The following is an 18,062-nucleotide window of genomic DNA, read 5'->3' as shown; positions in this document are numbered from 1 at the left end:
GTCCGTTTGTCGCCAGTGTCTCTGATAGTATGTTTACCCATTCGTCTCTGCTCCATTTACGTGCAGAGCAGCCATAAGTCCAGATTCAAAACGCTGTAGCAAGAGAACCACTGCCTTGAATGACGTCAAATTTTAACAGCTAATTATTGGCGCAAGGAGAAACGTCATTGAACAAAAACAAAATAACTAAAATTTTACGAATAGAGGGCGCTGTAAGCGTCAGAATATCCACACCAGAAGATGAGCGGCGCATGAGTGTTCCTCGGACTGCGGTCGGGACGCTCAACGTATCTGTCACCAGGAAAGATCGCGCGATGTTGGTAGCCCTGCCGAAGTTCCAAACACTCAAGGGTATGAATGAAGACTTTTGTCCGATGTCTCGATGTCCGCTAAAAGTGTGAAGAAAATGATAAAAAATTGCAATAGACAGGTTCTTTTGAAGTGAAATGTGACAGAGGGAGGAAAGCAGTTCATCCGACGTCTGTCGAATATGTCGTCTCAGCACTGCAGGAGGGGTCAAACTGTAGTGTGCAGACATGCAGTTCATGGGGAATAGGTCGAACGTTGGACACACCTGCAAGCACGGTGCATAAAATCAGTGCTATTCATACTAAATCACCCAGGTTTAGGGACTGCTTCCTACAGACCTGCCAGCAACCAAAGGTTCGTTATGGACTTTCTTGTACCCATGGAATTGGACAGTCAATGGCCTTGGAACATTCCGTGGACAGACAAATTCCATTTCCATATGCAAGGACACGTCACTACTCAGAAATGCAGAATATGGGAGACAGTAAATCCGCACGCACATCAGCCGGTACCACGTCATTCTGCCAAGGTGACTGTGTAATGCGGGTTGACGGCATCGTTTATAGTAGAGTCGCATATTTCGGAGGAGGTGAGTCCTCATTCCGACCCTTGAACAGCGTGGAAGAGTGGGGACGATCATTTTTATGCAAGATAGCGCTCCTTCGCACATTGCACAGCTAGCGACGTCGCTGCTGCAGAGGTTGAAATGGTTCAAATGGCTCGGAGGTCATCAGTCCCCTAAAACTTAGAACTACTTAAACTTAACTAACCTAAGGACATGACACACATCCATGTCCGAGGCAGGATTCGAACCTGCGACCGTAGAGGTCGCGCGGTTCCAGAATGAAGCGCCTAGAACCGCTCGGCCATACCGGACGGCGTCTACAGCAGAGGGATTTCGGAAATGGCAGAATTATCTGCCGTTACTTCGCTGCAGCCGGGTCGTCCAGACCACACTTTTTAATCCTTTTGGTTGTGAGTATAACTGTAAGATGTTGTTTTGAGTGCCAGAATTAAGAATGGAGCTGAATTAAAGGCCGAGGTTGTTCAGCGTACTCTGAATGTGACCCCCTGAAATATTCCGACCGGTTATAAAACATGCTATTTCTTGATTGCAACTTGTCGCAGGAAACTGTGGACTGAATCTCCCTTGCTCTGGTTCCCTATAGCTACAAACCGATGACATTTTGGTTTTTATGCAGCTTGTGCCCCCAGGACTATCATAAACCGATGTCATTTTGATTATTATGCGGTTTTTGGCACCTGGGTGATTAAAAATCGATGTCTTTTGCTTTTTTATGCAGTCGGTTTCCTCAGAACAATTGAAGACCGCTTTTCCATTCGATGTGGTTCTATCTTCGCGGGGTCGACGGGCTTATCTAACTAACAGTGCCACAAGTGTAGATTGAAGGAATTGTGTGGTGATGTGCCGTAATGTGCAACTCAGACAATGGTCGTCACATTGCGATTCATCTGTCGAGGATTTTTATGTTAGTACTCTTATAGTGCCAGTTAATGGTAAAATGTTCGTTGAATTTTTTCCGGTCCATGACGTTTCCCTTGCGTCGATAATATTCTGTTCAAATTTGATGTCATTCTGAGCAGTGGTTTTGTTTCTATAGCGTTTTGAAACAGAAATTTTAATTATGGACACACTTTACTTTCCTTAGCGCGTCGCGTCCGTGAAGTCACCAGGCTGCATTTCCTGTCACGGTTGTGGCTCATTAATGAGTAGCTTCCAAGAGAAGTAATTAGACGGAAGATAGCAGATAACGCACAGTAATTTTTATAACATAATGATTAATAGGTGACAAAACAAAAACATCACAAATAAACTTACATCTTTTATCCACTTTTCTACACAGTCACCAACTTTCTCAACACATTTCTACCATCGTGTTCGTAGAAGCCCGTTTGGTTGGAGTATGTCCATCTGTGGACTGTTGATTTCACTTCCTCATCTGTCCCAAAGTTTCGCCATGGGGTCAAATAGATGAAAGTCCGACCGTGCAAGATCTAGATTGTACTCGGGATTCTGGAGTACCTCCCACATCAGTTTGGCGATTTTCTCACAAACAGGAGCAACAACATGACGCAGAGTATTGTAATGAAGAAGACTGACATCATTAGCGTTAATGTTGTGGAAAATATCGACACCATAGGAAATCTCGAACTGCTGCGATAAGGTTCGCAGTTGCACACACCGATCCTTCAAACTTGCCGCCTCGACGGCTCCGACAATTTGCGGCTTTGCAGCTGTTACCGGCCGCCCGATGCACACAGCCCTCTCGGAACAACGCACAGCATATGGTTAAAGCGCTACGGTGCATACTGTTGTCTCGATACACGCCACGCATGTCTCAGCGAATTTCACTAGGTTTATGCTCTTTAGCCCGCAAATATCGTACTACACTTCGCTTCTCTTCACAAGTTGAAGACAGTAATATGAGCGCCATGTTTATTTCGTAGTTGTGGCTTCATCCGCTCGAGCTGAACATGAAAGCAAAATACCCTCTATAGCGCAAACTTCAAACTATCTCGTCGTGAAATTTCAACACTCCACCTGCAATACCAGGGGAGAAAAAAATATTGAACATTACTTTCAGGTCTTCCCTCGTAGGTCCACATAGCTTTTGACTTGAAATTATGAAGTCACAGTGTCTTCAGCAGATGTGTGTAGTAGTAGTCGACAATCAGATAGTCGTAGAAACATATCGCAAACTCGTGGAGTCACGGCACTGTCTGTACATACTGGTAAGTAAGGGTAGGGTAATACTGTGGTTTAATGCCCTGTGGACGCTAAGTCATTACACGCAGAGTACAAACTAAACTGGACGAGGATGGAATATATCCCAGCATGTGGTATAAGCGCTCTTGGTAACAGTGGGGTGAAAGAGGATGGTCGTAATCATATCTGATGCTCGTCTCTCACAAATACCAGTCGAATGTTTCTGCCGTATCGCAACAGAACTGATTATTTTACCCAAATCATCCAGAACGTGCTTCCAGCTCTTACCTCTTCCCGTCTGATTCGCTGCGTCGTTTTCCGTTGCAACACTAGACGCCTTGTACTTGGGGCACATCTGCGCTTGAGAGAGCTGTCGGTCTCACTCCAGTGACCGAAAATAAAGAAAAAGAGCGGCGGCGGAGGGTGGCTGCGACTAAATGAGCCGCATTTAGGGAGACGACGCGGCCGACAAGTGGGCCCTGTGGCGCAGCGCGTCCCACGTGCGCGACACGTGGTCCACGTTAACGACGGCACGAGCCGGCACGTGTAAACACGCGGTGGGCGCCGCGGCCTGTTTACGTCTCGTCAGTCCTCTGCTCTCCTCTCGGCTCGTAAAGAATTTGGCACAGCGACAGCACGGCCACACCGCCGGTGGCCTTCGGGAGTGAAGGATTCCTCTCAGGCCGCTCCTCTGTTCCCGCACCTCGCAGCCTGCTCTTAACTCAGTGTTGTTCCCTGCAGGGGCCGTACTTTGAAATACCACGCAGGGGGATACAAGCCAACAAATTCGACAGCGAGGCGGCAGGGGACGATCTCACGGGAGGTCAAGTCCCCCAACAGGGACGAGGGGCGGTCAATAAGTACAGCAAAATTTTTTTGTGTCAGCGAATTTTGCTGAAAAAATGCGGAATTTCTTTTGGGAAATCGTGAATATTCCAGCTTCGACCCATATAGTTTCACATAGGTCCGACAGATGACGCTTTGCGTAGCCTTCAGAATGGCATCTGTAACTGGGGTGCATTCAGAGCAGAGAGCTGTTATTGAGTTTCCTTTGAAGGAAAATTAGAACGCCATAGGCATTGACAGACGCTTGTAGAACATCTATGGAGACATTGCAGTGATCAAAAGCACGATGAGTCGTTGAGCGAGACATCTGTCATCATCGCAACAAGGTCGCGCAAACCAGTCCCATCAAACGTGTGCCGACTAGTCGCACACAGCTATAATTTCCGCAATGTACAAACGTGCTGACACTCTGATTCGGGATCATCGACGGATCCCAGACAAACACGTAACTGCACAGTTGAACTCTGAAAGGTTTATTCCGTTTGGTGTCTTCGCCTGTGGTGCAACGATCAACTCTCAAGTGTATTGTGCTACCCTCAAGAAAAGAATCCAGTACTGTACACTGCAACAATGGATATGACCTAATACGACGGGTATTCAAGAAGTTGCGCAACATATCTTTTTTTTAATGGTGAATTTGTTGTGGGACATCGCGGAATATTCCCGCTTCAGACCCTACGGTTTCATGAAGTTCTTGTACGTGACAGTGCTATAAGTAACCTACAAAATATCGCCTGTAACGCAGGCGCCTTCCGAGCAGGAACCTGTTGTTGTTCCGAGCAGCGTGATTGAGATTTTTTTTTACGGAAAACCAGAGCATTGTAGATATTTATATTATTCTGCAGAATGTCTACGAAGACCTCGCAGTTCAACGAAGTACTGTGGCTCGTTGGGCGAGACGTCTGTCATTGCAACAAGGTAACGCAAACCTTTGCGTCCATCGGCGTGCCGGCAGGCCGCACACAGCTGTGACTCCTGGAATGGTGGAAAGCGAGGATACTCTCATTTGAGATGTTCAACGGATCACAGTTAAACACCTCGTTGTTCAACAAGACGTCTCTGCTGGTAGTACTGTTACACTCGCCCACCACTTGGAGTACTCAAAGCTGTATGTTTGATTGCTTCCAACAGAAGACCATAAAGTGTAACGAAGGGCCATCTGTTTGGAATTGCTTGCAGGTTACAAGGCTGATCGTGACTTTTTTTGTGTAGAAAATCGTGACTTGCGATGAAACAAGGGTCCATCACTTCGAACAGGAAACAACAGCCGCACGGAGTGGACGTTCGGTTTGTGGCGCTATGTCACAGACTGCGTGGACCCTCCCGCCGGAGGTTCGAGTCCTCCCTCGGGCATGGGTGTGTGTTTGTGTTGTTCTTAACGTAAGTAAGTTTAAGTTACTTTAAGTAATGTGTAAGTCTAGGGACCGATGACCTCAGCAGTTTCGCCCCTTAGGAATTCACACACATTTACAGAAAAGAACAGGGCGCTCCGGGGAGTGGCGCCACACCACCCGTCCTCCGAAGAAAACACGCAAAGCCACACCCTGAGTCGGTAGAGTGATGAGGATAGTCTGCTGGGACTCTAAGGGGTCATTGTGTTTGATGACTTCTGGTGCAACTGAACCGATAAATGACTGGAAATGGTTGTGTTCGCCTATTTGAGACTATTCACGGCCATTTGTGGACTTCGTGTTCCGAAACGACCATGTCATGTCACCGAGCCACAATTACACGGCTGATTTGAAGAACATTCTGGACAATTCGTTCATTATTTCTGTAGTGGACTTCTAACGAGTTGTTGAGTCCATAGCACGTCTAGCTACTCCAAAACTCCTTAAGGAGGTATCCCACGACATTTCTCACCTCAGTGTATACGCGATTTTCTTTACGGATGAACCAAACTTTCCCAAAAATTCTTCCAATAAACCGAAGTCGGCCATTCCCCCTTCGCTAGTACCGTACTCACGCACTCTTTCCGTTTCATGTCGCTTTGCAAGGTTGCAGCTAGATATTTAATTGACATAACTGTGCCGAGTAGCACACTACCAATGTTACATTCGGAAGTTACAGGAAAGTTTTCCATACTGAGCTGCTTTAACTTACATTTCTCTGGCGCGAGAACAAGCTGCCGTTAACACTAAGTAGAAATTATGTCCTAGGCACCTTGCACCCTCCTGCTGTCACTTAATGACAACATTTCTCCGTACACCACAACATCGTCAGCAAACAGCTGCAAATTGGGGGGAATGTGAAAGTTACTGCAGAACGTGAAACTTCCTGGCAGATTAAAACTGCGTGCCTGACCGAGACTCGAGCTCAGAACCTTTGCCTTTCGCGGGCAATTCCTCTACCGACTGAGCTACCCAACAAGTCGGTAGAGCATTTACCCGCGAAAAGGAAAGTCCCCGAGTTCGATTCTCGGTCCGGCACACAGTTTTAGTCTGCCAGGAAATTTCATATCAGCGCACACTCCGCTGCAGAGTGAAAATTTCATTCTACGGCTGAACTTGACTAAAATGAGGGTACAATATTGTTGTTGTAGTCTTCAGTCCAGAGTCTGATTTCATGCAGCTCTCCATGCTACTCAGTCCTATGCAAGCTTCTCCAACTCTGAGTAACTGCAGCAACATATATCCTCCAGAATCTGCTTGGTGTGTTCATCTCTTGGTCTCCCTCTACAATTTCCACCCTCAAAGCTTCCATCCAGTTCTAAATTGGTGATCCCTTAATATTTCAGAACGTGTCCTACCAACCAATCCCTTCTTTTAGTCAACTTGTGCCACAAATTTCTCTTCTCCTCAATTCTGTTCGGTACCTCCTCATTAGTGAGGTGGTCTATCCATCTACAAGGATACATTAAACAGTTTCAAATAAAGGTAGGCGTGGAGATGCAAAAGCTTACACAGGACAGACTGGCATGGAGAGCTGCATCAAATGAGTCTTCGGAAATAGCCGCAGAAATCAATGCAGAGAGTGCGGTAAAATCTGGCGTTAATGGGCTATGGCAGCAGACGATCATCCCTAGTGTCTTTGGTAATACCGGAACTTGCCGGCCGGGGTGGCCGAGCGGTTCTAGGCACTACAGTCTGGAACCACGCGAATGCAACGTCGCAGGTTCGAATCCTGCCTCGGGCATGGATGTGTGTGGTATCCTTAGGTTAGTTAGGTTTAAGTAGTTCTAAGTTCTAGGGGACTGATGACCTCAAAAGTTAAGTCCGATAATGCTCAGAGCCATTTGAACCAATACCAGAACTTCGTCTGCAGCGCTTATGCTGATTTCGTGACGATATCGATTGAATCCTAGACAACAACACACCGTTGGGGAACAGATTTGCAGCGTCTAGCAGTGCTCCACGTGTAAGAAAAAGATAGTGTACTCCGTTACTGCCACCTCTTCCCCGTCTTTTGCGCTTGAAACGACGGGGCCGCCACAGTGGCTTAGTCTTTAGTTCACATTACAGGGTTAATACCTTGTAACAGACGCCAGGTGGAAAGTACAAATAAACTGGGAATGAAGACTAATTTCGCGGCCGGTGGTAAAAGTCGGTGCTTAGCAAACGCCGCGGTATCGCCGGCATCATCTGCGAATGGGGCCGGCGGAGGCGTTACAGCGGCGCAGGGATCGCTTTTTCCCCTGCCGGAACAGCGGTGCAGCTGCATACATTACCCGCGGCGTGGCGTGCTTAACAGGTGGCCGGCCGGCCCGCCGGTTGGGCAAACGCGTGACGGACGCCCCGGCAACAGAGGCAGAGGAGCGCGAGCGGCGGCGGCCAGGAGAAAACACCCGCGGCGCGGTGGATGGGCCCCGCAGCGCAACAGCCCGTCTGCTCTGCAGGTGAGAGTGGCAGGCCACGCTCGGGGGCGGCGATCCACCACCACACGTAACCAGAGGCTGGAAGCAGCCGCCTTTGTTCTCAGTCCTCACTGAAGGAAAAGGGAGCTGTACGAGGTGTATTTGACCTGTATTAGTGCGAAATTACAATGAATTGAACACCCTTAGCTGCTTACAGGCGTTGACATACATCTACGGGGACAGATGAAAATGTGTGCCCCGATCGGGACTCGAACCTGGGATCTCCTGTTTACACGGCAGACGCTGTATCCATCTGAGCCACCGAGGACACAGACAATATCGCGACTGCAGGGATTTATCTGTCACCGTTGACGTACGTCAACGCCTGTAAGCAGCTCAGGGTGTTCATTTCATTGTAAATTCATTCTAACGAGCTACGTGGTCACCAATGGTATCTTTCCCTTAATCACTGCAGGCAAATTCCGGGATGGTTCCTCTGAAAGGGCACGGCCGACTTCCTTCCCCATCCTTCCGTACACCGATGAGACCGATGACCACGCTGTCTGGTCTCCTTCCCCAAACAACCCAACCAACAAACCAATGGTATATATAAAGGCTCACCGGCCACTTGACCATCTCCTTCTTCTGTGCGAATGCACAAACAGTGCCCGAACTCTTACGGGAATCGGCAACGCGCCGCGAGTAATTAGTATAATGGGCGGGGGCACTACGAATGTAGTGCGGGACAATACGTTGAGAATGTGGGTTTCGCTTTAGGAGGGCCAGAGATAAATCCCTGCAGTCGCGCTATCCTCCGTGTCCTCGGTGGCTCAGATGGATGCCGGCACGGTAGCTCAGCGTGTTCGGTCAGAGGGCCAGCTGCCTTCTAATAAAAAATCTGAGTTAATGGGTCAACAACGAACTGAAACGGGTGTCTTTCGACCTCCGCCTAGAGCAGTTACAACGAACGAAAACGAACAAAATGAGATTTAAAAGGAAAAGATGGATAGAGCATCTTCCATGTAAGCAGGAGATCCCGGGTTCGAGTCCCGGTCGGGGCACAAATTTTCATCTGTCCTCGTTGACCTATGTCAACGCCTGTAAGCAGCTAAGGGTGTTCATTTCATCATAATTTCATTCTAATGAACTGCATGCTCACCAATGTCCATCTTAGTATATATATGTATGAGTGCGTTTACGAAGACAGTATTTTCGGAACTGGGGTGTAAACATGAAAAAATAATGAAATGTGCTTACGGAATTATTGGGTTTGAGATGATCCCATCCAGGATGTTCGGTTGCCTGGTGCAAATTGCGACGGGGCGGTTAATAATAAAGAGAAGTGCGGTTGCAGCGTTTTCACCCGAAATGTGCATATAAAAATATTGGTCAAAAATGTTATTGCAAAATTTTTGGCTCTCACGTAAGTCTCAGGGGATGATTTCCACACTTGGTGCTTTAGTACACTTCCACACCAGTGCATTTGTTATAGTTTTTGAATTAATTATCCACTTAGATATAACTACAGTTTATGCTAGGGAACAGGAATTAGGCGGTTATTATACTAAAATCAGTTTTTCACGACACAGTTCAATCACTATTTATTGCCGTTGTTCTTTTCTTTCACACAATGAAATTAGCACTGGTGTGACGGTTTACAGTTTTTCTTTAATAATAGTTTGACTCCAAGCCCCGCAACAGCAGTAATGTAGGCTGCTACAACGAAATTTATTCAAATGATTCGAACAGAACCACAAGTGCCACTGTGCTCTTTGTTCTAACAGTTTTGGCGTGAAATCACAGTTCGCCACATGTTCACTTATTACGATGTAAACCTCACACAAATAATCGTAGCACTTCCAGTTCACCAAACATATGCTTGCACACTTGCACTGTTAAACAATACTCTTTGTCGAAATAAATCGGCGCGAAAAAGAATTCTCAAACGACCACATGGACCACGCTCAAGTGGCTTACTCGCCACCCACCCTCCGAAACGACTGACGAACGATTGACCCCTGGCCAATATAGCCGCTCGCTTATATAGGCTCGGACGTTAACCCATGGTAATGCAAATACCAATCTCACTAGTTAACGTTACAAAATTTGATACATACACCCCTCGACAGAAATAAGTACACCATCGGAACCGCGCTAATAAGTACATCTTATCTACTGTTTTACATTAATTTCTAGGGTTATTCTATCGCCCGTAAATCAAGTTTTAGTTTTTGCAAAATTCCGCCACTTAGCGCAAATTTGTTTGTTTACATCTATGTTGCATAGTTTTAACATGAAACTGCCAAAAATGGTTCAAATAGCTGTGAACACTATGCGACTTAACTTCTGAGGTCATCAGTCGCCTAGAACTTAGAACTAATTAAACTTAACTAACCTAAGGACATCACACACATCCATGCCCGAGGTAGGATTCGAACCTGCGACCGTAGCGGTCGCTCGGGTCCAGACTGTAGCGCCTAGAACCGCACGGCCACTCCGGCCAGCATGAAACTGCATATAGCATTGTTTTTATACGTAATCTATAGCGATCTACAAATTGCGCTGCTCAAAATCTTCATATCTATAATAATTAATTAATTATCGGCGATAAATGTCAATAATTATTTGCTAACAATGAAAACTATTGCAAGTTACATGTGTAGTATAACTTAATGAGTTTAAAATAAGTGTGATGACACTCAAAATATTTTGTAGTGCCGTTCTTTACGTCATGAATTTTCTATTGAATTTTATAAACAAATTCCCCTCAAACTTTGTTTATTGCTCTTTACAGGCTTAATTATTTATGAATATTAACTTATGACTGCGGCACTCGATCCGCTATGACGAGACGTTTATCATGAGTGCTCGCTCATCCCTGTAAGTTGTTATTTACCATTTTTATTATTCTTTCAGTATTCATGATATTAACCGATTTGAGGTTACTATAACTTTTGCGTCTAGTTACTTGAAACAAAGATCGATTTTTCAGAAGGTTCATATTGCTGACGACGATCCACTGCCGCATTGCTCTTCACCGTACGTTAAATAGTTTCCGCGTAATGCGCGAAAAACCAAACAATACCCCAAGCCCAAGCAAATCTCGTGCGGGCACGTCACGCGCTTCCGCGAATCGCGCCCCATGTTGCACGCTCGCTCTCCACAAAGCAGTACTTGCATACTACACCTATTCGTCTACTAACGGGGGATTTGTACCGTCACAAAGTCTTTGTTATTCGTCGCCGCTTCGGCGACATAACAGTCTATGATCATGAGGACAACACGCAGACCCAGTGAGCAACGCACGGTTCACTTTCTGACGAGACTCGGCTCTTATTTCATCCGCGATGCACTGAGGAAAGCCCCAGACTTTTGCACTAGGAGTAACTGGAGTCACAGAACACTACGCCATGACCTTTAGGCCGTTCAGTAACCTCGAGTAAACAGGACGCCCAGAACCACACGAACACGTGACACCATACACAGCACAGTCCACAATGAAGACTCATGGAATAGGCTTAATACGCTAGCCGACACGATCTCTATTGCATTGTTCACTGACAAGGGAACCTCCCCATCGCACCACCCTCACATTTAGTTAGAAGCTAGCACAGTGGATAGGCCTTGAAAAACTCAACATAGATCAATCGAGAAAACAGGAAGAACTTGTATGGAACTATGAAGAAAATAAGCAAAGTATGCAAACTGAGTAGTCAATTGCAAGATAAGCAACATTAAGGACAGGGTCAGCTCAGAAGCACCGTGGTCCCGTGGTTAGCGTGAGCACCTGCGGAACGATGGGTACTTGGTTCAAGTGTTCCCAAGAGTAAAAAGTTTACTTTTTTTTAATTTTCTGACAATTATCACATCCAGAAGAAAACCTAAATAGGGCGAGGTAGAAGAACGTTTTTACCCAATCGCCAAGTGTACAAGTTAGGTGGGTCGACAACATATTCCTGTCATATGACGCACACGCCATCACCAGTGTCGTATAGATTATATCAGACGTGTTTTCCTGTGGAGGAATCGGTTGACCTTAATGTTGCCTATATTGCAATTGACTACTCAGTTGGAATACTTTGCTTATTTTCTTCATAGTTCCATACAAGTTCTTCCTGTTTTCTCGATTGACCTTGCGATCAAATGTTTTCGGTTCCCACTGGAGAGGCACGTCCTTTCGCCTACTAATCTCACTGTACTGCGGAGCGGTCGCAAAACACAGACACTAAACTTATTACAGTGAACAAACTCGTCAATGAACGAACGGACGACTCATAACTTTGGGAAAATAAACATTTCACTCCAGGGAAGACTTGAACTAGGGACCTCTCGTTCGGCAGCTGCTCACACTAACCACGGGACCACGGGGCTCCTGAGTTCACATTCTCCTTGGTGTTGCCTATCTTGCGCATGGACTACTCAATTTGTATATTTTGCATATTGTTTTCATAGTTCCCCATAACTTCTTGTTTTCTCGATTGATCTGTGTTCAGTTTTTCAGGGCCTATCCATTGTGCCGACTTCTAACTAAATCTGAGGGGGTGGGGGGTGAGATGGGGAGGTTCCCTTGTGAGTACCCGAACGGACGAGTACACAACAAAAAACATGTAAGGGGTGATCAAAGAATTTCCATTCCAAGGCCATACACCCTAGAATCAGTATGCCAATCTGGGAAAATCGCCGTGAGCATCCTGGCGTTCATCCTACCTATGGTATGGACAAGGTCTAAGATACCCGTTTGGTAAACCACAGTTTCCTACTACGTGAAGAAGTTCGTAACTGCTTGTTGCACATTCCGGTCCGGTACGAATCGTTCACCCTTCAAGGCCTCTCTTAAGGGACAAAAGGCGAGATAACCTCATGGGGAGAGACCAGGGCTGTAGCCCGGGTGCTCTACTTTGCGACATTTCCGATATGGGGACGTGCTTTATCATGAAGCAGCGTGTAACTCGGTGTGCCATGACATAAAGGTGGTTTTACACCGATATGCTGCCCCAGAGACATTCTTCATTATCCGATGGACGCCTACCGGTGGTTGACCTTCGGCTGCCAAGAAAAGTATAACAGCACTTTGGTCCTGTTTGGACGCATTTGGTAGTAACGACGCCATGGTTCACGTTGTCCCATTCACTGCACTCACGTTTGAAAAACACGAATGCTACACTATTCGCTTACCTATACATCGCTGCTTATATGGGGGCATCGGAGTTGCTGCAGCAACGCCCACAAACGGAAACATTCTGATCGCCCTTTCTGATATGCACCACTAAGTATATCCACAGGGTAGGCGAACGCGAACGACAGACGAGAAAGCAAGAGTCAATGTGCAAATGACGTGAAACACACATAGCAGATAATGTAAATATAACATAAACACAGATTATGCGTAGACTAGTAAGAGGTCAGAAAACAAACGCATCAGTAACCTGTGAAAACATAGACGGATGTGTGTAGTCGACTTACATAGTGTACCACGAGGAGTCACTGTAAATCTGTGCTTAGATACATAAAATTGGTGTAGCTATACCAAAAAATCATATTGTAAGATGTACTATACATGAAACGTAACAGCTCAGTTTAAGTTTAAACATGGACATTATAATAATTAAGCTTATTAAAGGCATCCGGAGGACACTGATTCGATAACTATGCTGAGACTTTCACCCCCAGACGCCTACGGTTGTTTGACTAACCTCTCCTTTCTAGGTCTGTCATCTCATCTTTAAAAACTAGATTCTTTTCTGCTTTCCTACCTTTGTTGTCTTCTCAGTATGAAAATTATTAGTTTTAAATATTTCCGTTCCCCAATTACTTTCTAGGTTTTCAATTATGTAATGCAGCAACACTGTTAAGCTTTGTTAAAATAACAGGAATTCAAATAAATGTTATATCCTGTGTATACACGATTTAAGATTGTGGAAAACAACTTGTCTTGGTAACTCGGTGGCAGGTCATTTGGAAAGACAGAGAATAAAATGAAATGTACTATCAGTCTTATGCGGATAAAATCCCCTATCCGGTCTGGAAGCAATCTTGCGACCCTTTAATCGAAAGTCAGAATCGCAAATTGCAGGACCACGAGATGTTGACTGTAACTCCGAAATTGCTCTGCGCTGAACATCAGGTGTAGAAAAACATTGTCCAGCAAATTTGTACGTTATGTACACTATACTGTGGGTCTAGTACTGAGCGTAAGATTCCTTAATTACACGACACCCACGTTGATAATTTTATGTACTCTGTAACTTATACAGACAGATCACCGAGCGCCACTTAACCTGTTCTTCTGTGCTACATGTTGAGGACTGGAACTGTCTGTTTAATCAGAATGTCTGCTCTGGTGATATCGTGTATGGAAGATAGAGCGTCATTGTATAGAAAATTGTGCACTCAATATGCTATATTTTAGTTGTGTCATAATAAACTGTAAAACGTAGCAGTTATTAATATTAACATGCTTCTCTTTGGTTCTGTGGTCAATATTGCGTTTGTGTTTATGGGTTCACTTGATACCAAATTTATACAAGAAAAGTCAGTGTGACAGAAGATACTGAAAAACAGTAACTGACGACACAGTCTGTCATCAAATGTTCCTTTACAAAATGTATGGAATGACCAAAGATTAAAATCTCATACGAATGATTCAACGTTTCCTTCAAAACAGGTTCTTCGTATAATTTCAAGGTCAGCGTACTCAGTGGATGGTCCAAAGGAACAGGTTAACACAAGGCATTCTTCTGACTCATCTGCTGTTTAGTATTTATATCAACGATCAATTCCTGCCTAATAACTCAAAGTGTGGTATATGCTGATGACTTCGCCGTCTCTTCTCAAGGTGAGGCCTTTGAACGGGTGGAACTGAATCTTAAGACTGCTTTGAAGGAGTTACATAAATACTCCCGTAAGAACCAAACCCAGCAAAACACAAGTGAGCTCATTCACCCTGAGGACAGACAGGCCTTCAACAAACTTGGTGTAACTTGAAGAGGAATGCAGTTTCTAGCCCAAATATCTTGGGGTCATTCTTGAGCGTGCATTGATTTTCGAACAGAACTATCTGAATGTAAAAGAAGTATCGGCAAGAAATAGCATGTTGCGAAAATCACGGGAGCATCCTGGGATGCTTCTGCAAAAATAGTTAAAGTTTCAGATATTTCTTTGTGTTACGCAGCAGGTGAATACGGGGTGTGACAAAGATGCACAAATTGCAGACACATTCCTCACACGTAAACGACGAATTTATATTACATGAACATGGGTCTAGAAATGTTTGTTTGCATATTACAACTCATCTTCTCCAAAGAGTTTCAGAGAGATCAGATTGTAAATTTTCACAATCGGTATGTATGGGGAGACGTCAGTCCTCTCTGAAGTATTGAAGCAAGTAACCAACAAAGATTTTCTGCCATTCTTTTGGCTGTTATTGTTTATGACTGGTATTGCGTCACTTCCTTCTACCCAGGCTCAACGGACAAAGTCATCAGAATTTCGTAAGGAATGTTCTACGCAGATGTGACTTTAGATGCGTGACAAAGTATGTACTTCATGCACGATGAACTACCTCCTAATATGAGTGTTAATGTCCATCGCGTTCTGAATAGATGGATAGATAGAGATGGACCAGTTGCCTGGCCTTCAAACTCTCCGGATCTAAACCCACTGGACTTCTTATTTGTGGGGTATTTCAAAGCTCTTATGTATGGAATGCCAGCCCCAGATGTTTAGAGTCTCCGTGCCTATATAATTGAAGGCTGCGAAACCATACGTAGTATTCCAGGAATACAGCAGTACGCCCGAGATTCACAACGACTGCGTGTGAGTTGATGCATGTATAAATGCCCAAGGAGGGCATATCGAACATCTCCTGTGAGAAAGAATTGCAAGTGGTATGCTAGTGCGTTCTGTTCATGCATTTTTCCGGTGATTAAAGAGTTGGGGAAAATAGGTTGTAACATGGAAACAAAACGTTTTTAGGCCCATGTTCATGCAATATGATTTTTTCGTCTACGTGTGGGGAATGTATCCTGCAATTTGTTCCGTACTTTTTTGTCACACTTCGCATAGTAGCCGTGTTTCGACCAATTTTTCCCTTACTGAACAAGTTGATATCGCTCTTAATAAGTCGTGTAGACTCATTACTGGATATCTGAAGCCGGCACCGCGAGATAAAATGTTCCATTTAGCTGGAATTGTAACATCAGTGATCAGGCGTGAGGTAGCAGCAAGCAGAGAAAGGTATCTGCCTCCTATAAAAACGCTTTATATGGTTACCAACCTCCTCCTTCAAGACTTACGTCCAGCGTTTCATGAGGGCAACAGACAACACCGGCCAACGGACGTGTACCCGAGTATCTGTATGGAAGATGAGGTCTGAACGACAAATCTAGCTGTTGGTTACGCACAACAGTGACCCTTCTGGAAAACTCGCAACAGGCTCAGAAGAGGGACTGCAAGGTAAAAAAGACAATGTGCATAAATGACGTTGTTCCACATCATCAACGTAGACTATATCCTATTTTTTGCGAGCTCTGAAGCCGTAGTGATTGCCTAATACTGGTCTAAAATCCCCTATATTGTCATATTTGTCGTTATTTCTTTTGGTTTAACATTACTTTAATGTATTCTTCAAAACCCACATTAGCATTTGCTTATAGGTAACTATGACTTTGAAGTGCAACAGGTCGGCCGGAGTGGACGAGCGGTTCTAAGCGCTACAGTCTGGAACCGCGCGACCGCTGCGGTCGCAGGTTCGAATCCTGCCTCGGACATGAGTGTTTGTGATGTCCTTAGGTTAGTTAGGTTTAAGTAGTTGTAAGTTCTAGGGGACTGATGACCACAGCAGATAATTCCCATAGTGCTCAGAGCCATTTGAACCATTTTTCCAAGTGCAACAAACTATGCCATTTTAAACTATTTCCTGTAAGTGTCGTCAAATTTTTAATTAGCAGTTATATTGTAAATGCTAAAATGAATGTATATGCATGTGTGTTATATGTTGAAGTTGGATACTTTTTACAGAAATAATTAAATAAATAAATAAAAGACTAGATCATGAATGCAACAACTGGGGCCAACTAAAGGACAAATTAGTAAAAGCCGGAACAAAGACAACTATTGCATATTGGCCGAATATTTTGAGAATCTTCTCAACTGAGAACCTCTACAACCTCCTTTTTCTATCAAGACAGTCCCAGCCAACCAAACTCTCACCCTCTAACAGAAGAAGAAGTAAAAACATCAGTCAGTCCCTGAAGAATATCAAAGCACCACGAGAAGACGCTATAATTATCGAGCTGTAGAAGCAGGCGCGAGACAAAGCAGTTATCAAGTTGGCTGAGATCCTACAGAACATTTGGGATACTGAGAAGTTACCAGATGACTGGACATCTGCTCTGATACACCCCTTACACAAGGAGAGTGATTTAACTGACATCAACAATTATAGAGGGAGCTCACTGATACTAGTCGCCTATAAAATATTATCTAAGGCATTACTGAACAGAGCCGAATCTCAATTGGACCAAAAACTTGGGGATTATCAGGGTAGTTTTACAAAGGAACGTTCGTGTGCTGAACAGATCCGAAACTTGAAGTCAGTATTAAATCAAATTAAACTAGCGAATAAACAGTACGTAGTTACTTCCGTTCACCTCAAGAAAGCATACGATTCAATCTATAGACATACTCTTAAGAGAATTTTGCAGGAAATAGGCCTCGACCAGAAAACCCACAGCCTTATCAAAAATACCCTGAGTAACGCGGAGATTACGGGTAAAGCTGAGGGGAACACTTTTAGTAATCTTTAAGATAAAGACAAGAGATAGACAAGGAGATGGACTTTCACCTCGTCTCTTCAACTGTGCACTGGACAAAGTGATCAGAGGGTGGCGAAAAGAAATGGAAGTACAAAAATACAGAGCGGTATTTACCTGGGGCCCCAACGAAATGGACTAGTAGGCTAGTAGACTGTTTATCTTTCGCAGCTGATCTAGCACTTACAGAAAGCCCAGTGGAAGTAGCAGTAAAGCAGCTCAATATGCTCAAATTCCAGTCTGCGAAGGTCGGACTTCAATTGTCACTAGAAAAGACAAAATACCTCACCAATATCAATGATACTCCCAGTAAACTACAGCTGGAACAAGGTCAATCTGTGAAATTTGACAGATTCAAGTATCTAGGAGAATGGGTGGAACCTAATCTATCAGAAGGAACAGCACTAACAACTCGGGTTAATAAGTTACAATTAGCATATAGATTAACCAAGACCATCTATAATAAGCTGTCTCGCAGCTGTTTGGAAGTGACAACACTACCAAACAGTTATCCGCCCTGATGCCCTATATGCTACAGAATGCTTGAATCTGAACAGGAAAGCCATGACAGGTA

Source organism: Schistocerca gregaria, chromosome 7 (genome assembly GCF_023897955.1).
Source record: "Schistocerca gregaria isolate iqSchGreg1 chromosome 7, iqSchGreg1.2, whole genome shotgun sequence".
Lineage (NCBI taxonomy): Eukaryota > Metazoa > Arthropoda > Insecta > Orthoptera > Acrididae > Schistocerca > Schistocerca gregaria.
Note: the sequence above shows the minus strand (reverse complement) of the source record.